The 6,796-nt window shown below is 37.2% G+C and overlaps 1 long non-coding RNA gene across 1 annotated transcript; it reads left to right on the top strand.

The window, feature by feature from the left end:
- The first annotated feature begins 2,409 nt into the window (after positions 1–2,409).
- On the top strand, positions 2,410–3,270 carry LOC139988721 (uncharacterized). Its single transcript, XR_011800192.1, has 2 exons — positions 2,410–2,493; positions 3,021–3,270. It is a non-coding gene; the product is annotated as an uncharacterized lncRNA (long non-coding RNA).
- Positions 3,271–6,796: the final 3,526 nt, after the last annotated feature.

Here is a 6,796-nt window from a genome sequence, read left to right as displayed (position 1 = left end):
CCACGATAATTTATTCCGGCGAGGACCGTCCGATGAATGAAAATGGCCGTCAACCTTTACCGAGCAGCCTTTTTCTCTGGCCAATAACTGCCAACGGCAAGTTTCAGCAGTGACGAGGCAGAAATTAAACGGGACACGAAGGCGAAACGGCTACAACGATTTGAACCAACTCCAAATCCTTCCTCCATCGTTCCCGACGAACCTACAACTTGTCTATTTTCTTGATCCGTCGTCGAAACTTGCCCCACGAGCGCCTATCCCTGCTATTGGCCAGCTTTCACTGGCTTTCCCTCTTTACGAGCCATATCTCTACCCCTCCCCGATTTTCTCGTGCCCGTTATTGAAAAAGCTGCAGCATGCTCTGATTAAATGAAATTAATCGAACGCTGTTAGCTTGCGAGAAATAGAAAACTGACGAACAAGTACGTTTCGTCGTGTTCACTGCGGCGGAAAATATCATTGTTTCGATAAAAAGAACACAGAGTATCGTTTCGAAATATCGTAACACGGTGTGTAATATTTAACTGTTTTTTCTTTTTTTTTTTTTCTGTCGCGGACATTGTTTATGACAACTTTGATATTTATGTGTAATAGAAATTATTGGATTTCTGAGAACAGAGGGAATAAAATGGTTACATCGGAATAATTTCGATCGTATTTGTCTCGATTATAATACTTTCGATACAACGAGAGATAAAAACCTGCCGTTTGATAGCAAATTTTTAAACGTTTGTACGTTTAATCGAACTCTTCGCCGCATATTAACGAAGGTAGAAGACGAAGAGAGGGAAGTTTACCGGTGTACCTGCTTGTACAACTGCGAGACCATAAAGAAGGACTTTATGTTCGCCATTTACAGCCGCTCTTTTGTAGATTTCCTATTCCTTCTATCGAATTAAATTCCTTCGTCGCTCTCTCCTTTGGTCGCTGATGCCCCAGATTCGAATAACATCGTCGGAGAAAGGGTATTCTCGCGAATACAAACGGAAATGCACGCGAATTATGCTGTCTCGATATTGGTCAATACGTACAAATAAAGCTGGAAGCAAAGGGAAAGATGTCGTGAACGAACGAAATAGATTGCATTCCGAGGGAATTGAACATTTCCAAGAATTGCCAGGCTAAAATCAATTTACAAAAGGACGTTGCTGTAAATAAACTCGATTAACGATCGATTGTCCGGTAGAAAACAGTCCGGGACAATCAAACGATATTACCTAAAATTAATTTCAACTGGAACGTTCTATCAGAATTCTACGATGCGCTTTGATCGATATTGGCGTGCATCAATAAATAAATCGTCCTTTGTCGGGCCGTTTAATTCAATTTCACCGATTAATACGCTCGACAAAGGACCAGGGAGACGTCTAGAGAGCCGGACCACCGGCGAGCAAAAATTAGTTTAATATTATTCGTGAGAATTTGAAAGATCACGCATCGTCATTACTGTCGAATCTCGGTATCTCGAGGCTCAAAGAGACTACAGTTTCCTTCCTTTCCTACCGGTCCGAAATTTTTTTTATCCGAGTCAAAAGAATCGACAAAAACGACCTCGTCGTATCTTTTCTTCGGTTTAAAGCGATAGATCGAGAGACGAAGAGAAAGATCGAGAAGCCGGACGTCGACCCGCGTAGTCTATCCGATCGATAAAATTGACGCGATGTTTCGATAAGTCTGATTATCGATATTTTAAGATATTCGATGCCACGAACTCGTCCCACGTGGTCGATGAAACAGCCACCGCCTGATTATGGTTTACACGGAGGGAGGAAGGGAGGCAGAAGAGAGAGAGAGAGAGAGAGAGCGTGCAAACGGTGAATATGACAGTGGCCTGCAGGAATGTTGCGTATCGATTTTGAAAATTATCATGCAAGCAGGCGCGGCCTACGATAGGTTAATTACCAAATCCGAACCCTCGTTAACTTCAGTTAATGCAAATTATTTTCAACTCTGTCGACTTTGTAGTTAACGTTCGCTTATAAATCGCGTACGAACTAATTGCATATTCTTTGTTCCGGCTGCCTGCCAATTACGAGCCCCATCCGATTGTTACGGCTAATTTTGTAATTATTTGCTCAACGAACCGTGCTGGTTACTCATCCTCGATTTCAATAGAACGCGTTCCGATACATTTTTAGACTATCGATTCTATTGATATTCGTTATCCGTGCATAGAGGTCGTTGTGTACCTAGGAACTGTACTGTCATCTCTCAGAGGGTGAAGAAAGTGTTTAGGACTTTAAACGAACGACAACATTCGATAGCAACAAGCCTGTTCGTTATGAAATACCGACGTAGCAAAAGTCGTTTCTTACGCCCTCTGTGATTTGCTACTGCCAATCTAACGATCTTTTTTATTTTTATTTTATCTCCGTACGTAGTTACATTTCGCCTACTTGACATTAAAAAACTATTTGTACTCTTAAGATGCACTCGTACAATCTTACTCACTCCTGACCTCTATCCGTACGTAATCACAACGGACATAACGTGGTAAGTATATTTACATATTACAATTATAGTTACATATACGCAACTCGATCGTCGCAAACGATAAAATCGATAAATAGAAAACTCCCGAATGTGAAACTGGGATATTTTAATTACCCAACGCTGATAAATAATTATTCCGTACACTCCTATATAAATACTCGCAACGATAATAACGAAAGATCCATCGCTGCCATATTAGAGATTGCTGAATTACCTCTGTACAGCCCTTTTAGCTGTATCAGGTAATTCAGGAATATACTTTCCCGATCTCGGTGGAAGAAATTGAGCATTTTATAAACGCAACATTACTATTAATTATAAAGTAATTGAAAGAAACGCGGTAGAAAAATATAACAACACTACTTCTTAAAATAAGTTCGATAAAAATTATTACTTTTATGTTAAAGAAATGCTACTTTAATTATTCGCGATGAGTGAAATCGCGACACTACAATCTTCATTAAAAGTTAATATCTTTCCAATTCAACTTTAAACGGAATAAAAATTAAAGAATTGTACGATCATAGGAATACAAAGGCATGCGACTCACGATTGGATGAGGAGTCGTTGCCATCGATGCTGCAGTAATTCAGAGAAAGTCGTTACCAAGACAGTCGTCAAGAAGGAACCATCGAATCCCATGGAGAAATTAATTAGTTGTCGCTTCCATTATCTCCTTACTCGATCAACGACCTGCACAGAAGATAATCAAAGATTTAGAATCAATGTATAAAACTGGACCAATTGTGACAAAATAAAGTAATAACCAAACTCAAATTCTGTCTCAAAAGTTTATAACACAAGCTATTGAAATCACTAACACTTACATAAGTAAACGATCAACGACGAACGAACAGAGAAAGTCCGAAAGTTTGAAAAACTATAGAATCTCGCTATAAGAATACGTAATAAAATACTAAATAAGAATGCATTGGTTAAACGAACCTGTTAATAGTCGATAGGAGACAATAAAATAGTAACAAACGCGCTGCTTAGTTGAAATAAATCACTTCAAAGGACGATACATCTCGATACCACACTTTTCAACGATACAATGATGCCTTGCGCGCCTATGATTATTTGATTCCTAATTGGTTGAAGCGAAACGGCTTCTCATTCGTTCAGAATCGCGCGCAAATTTGAACCCGGGAAACTTTGTTTCGATCAACGAAGTGTAACAATTTCAAAGCAAATAATAATAAGAAAATTTTTTAATTCGTTATCCATTTCATTTTCACGCCGATAATGTAATTTAATTTAGTTCGTCGCTAATTTTTTTTTAACCATTATTGCCATTATTAAACGTAATGAGTAATTAAATTAATAAATGAATTGAAGTAATATCGTAGCATAATCTTACAATAGAAACTAAATCTAATAGCTAAACAACGGTATATGCTTAGAAGTAAGTAAGAATGAAAAATTTTGTAAAAGAATTTCGAAAAACTTGTAACTATTACAAATTATTACAAATATTGCAAAAATTAATTTTTCTTTGGCACGTGCGATTATTTTTAACCAATGATTCAACCACTGTCTCTCATGTGTGGTTGCTTACGGTCGGCAACTAAACGCGAACGAGATCACGAGATTCAGTATCTGCGACAGATATTTCAGTTTGCGATCTGTTTAAGGATAAATCAAACAACTTTCCTTTATTTCCTACTAGCAGTAATCTAAATACAGCTCTAACGATTTATCCGTTATCAATAATTCGGTCAATTTAAAACGTTTATCATACCGACGCGATATCCTTCCCAGCTTTTAAGAATGATCAGAGAATCATGAGCGAGTGGGTGTCGTTCACGTCACGTGCAAATAATTTATAGCTCCAACGGAGAAACAACTTTTTAACGGTTTTCCAAATGAATTACGACAATTGAAGTTTCTCCGACGAAACGTACCAACTTCATTAAGAACTACTATTCGTTTCGTTTTACTTGTTAACTGTGAATTTTTGCCGGTTAATTGCAAATTTCAGTAAGTAGTTGCTGTCTGATCTTATCTTATAAATTCAAAGTGCAAAATAGGAGACTTATAAATAAAATAAAAATGTAAGTGGAACGATCTGATATTAGTTCGATACTTATAGACGATAGTGTATATGGTAAATATATCCAGTGGAAAATAGACAATCGTACTACGTATGTGCATCCTTCAACTTCCGACAGACAGGTACTGCTTACTTTTTTATTTCTCCTGCTTCGGATGTTTCGTGGGAGTAGCGCCCGGAGCAAGCCAGAACATCCAGCGCGGAGATACATTTCCGATCTATCGGAAGTTTAAGAAACGTAACGTCGAGCCCGACGAAGGGTATTAAGGTTCCCTGCGTGGCAACGTCAACAATAGTCCGATCCTTTCGGTCGGATAAACGCAACGAGATATGACCACTGATCTTTCGCGTTATGAGTTGCCACAGCGATATCTGGAGAGCAAAGTTTATTCCGAGTGGAACATGGCAAACACGACAGACCGAAAGAGATATTTGCACGGCAAACAGTGGTTCTCGAGTTGAGTTCCACGTGGAAATTTTTTGCTCGCTGGGAAACAAGGTTATGCAGGATGGTTTTCACGAGGCGCTATAATGAAGCGTTGCCGGAGATTAACGCGCGTGACAAAATTACGTTTCAGCGAAATCAAACATGGAACGGGTTGCGCGGTGAATTTCGTCCGGCCGATGGAACATGTTTATTTATCAATTCGGTAAACTGCAGGCCGATGCCAGCTTCCATCTTTATGACGTAACAGTAAAAAAACTGTTTATAGAAAGTACCGTACATCGTATGGAGGCATTGTTGTTTTATACCACGGAGATCCGGCATAAAATAACGACCGCAAAGTATCCGGCTGCGCGCACCATTTCAACAGTATTAAGCATGGAAAAAGATTGGCAGATACACGTGCCTGGTAAAATGTACTGGTTAAAAAACGTACCTTTTTATAGCCATAGTTTCCAGAACATAGAGTAAAACCGACGTTAGTAAATGTTTTACATCGTCCGGTACTTGATGTTTCGATAGAAAAGAAAAATGCTGAAACAGCATTTCATTTCTTTTTCAAATATATGTATATATATAAATATATAATGTAATTATCGTACGATGAATAATTGGCAAATAAACAGCTTTTTTGTTAATAAACGTAACGTTATTTAATATTTAAGTAGTTACGAAACAATTGCGCTTGTAACGTATTCTATAAATTGCTAACTTTCCCATGAGATGAGGTGCTGAGCAAAATGCAATAAAATGCAATATAAAGTACAGTACTATGCAAAAGACTTGCAGTTGGACCATTTACCATAATAATTTTCCAATGGTTTAATCATATTTTCTGGACATGTTTCTACATTGTATCGTGTATATAGGAACAAATGTTTAGATACTCTCTTCGTAGTACCAATTGTTCGTAATTATCGATAAATGGAATATTAAATGAAATATTCCTGATACCTATAGAAATATATTGAAACGATTGAAAATAAAATGCAAAGGGAAAGGAAGTTGAAAATAGAACGGCACATAGTACTGAAAAATTACTTAAAAAGTTTCCAATACAACGGAAAAACTCTGGCTATTGGAATAGCAAGACTTCTTCTTGCGCTTGACTGCGCCATTTTTATAAATTGGCACGTACCTCGTATTATGAATTTCGTTAAACCAAGCGATCCAATTTTAAAGAAATAGGTGCTGAATTATGTATTGATATTATTACGAAAGAGAATGTATTTTGTAAAATAAATTTTCTGATAAATATACATTTTTTAATAAAGAAAGCATATCGACACGACCTTCTATACATAGAACAGCATCCAATGAAGTACGTTGCAACGCGTTTGCTGGCCAATGACCGCAACAAAATATGTGCCATTTTTGTTCCGTGAAATACTCATGAAAAATGTCCAAATCCTGCATTTGCCACAAAAAAAAAAAAAAGAAAAAAAGAAAAATTGAGAAACGATACACAGAAAATAACAGAATTGATTATTACGTTAATATCGATTGTATTAAAATATATTACAGAGAAATACAGGGAAGATAGCTGGTGCTGTGAACTTTTGTGATGCTTTCTATGAGATATACAACGGAAAGAGGAATATTTCAAATCTGCGAAAAGTGCAATATTTCACATCTCCGAAAAGTGCGATGGAAATGTTTATAAAAACCATTCAAAAATAATATATAACAATTGTTTGCAATAACGTACGATTGCATATCGTATCTATATTTCACATTGCCTGTGCTTCGTAAATATCTATCGTCTACCTCTACGTTTGAATTGTCGCTATGATCGGATATTTATA

This window comes from Bombus fervidus, chromosome 7 (genome assembly GCF_041682495.2).
Source record: "Bombus fervidus isolate BK054 chromosome 7, iyBomFerv1, whole genome shotgun sequence".
In the NCBI taxonomy this organism is placed as follows: domain Eukaryota; kingdom Metazoa; phylum Arthropoda; class Insecta; order Hymenoptera; family Apidae; genus Bombus; species Bombus fervidus.
The sequence above is the reverse complement of the archived record's forward strand: the minus strand, read 5'-3'. Positions and strand labels throughout refer to the sequence as shown.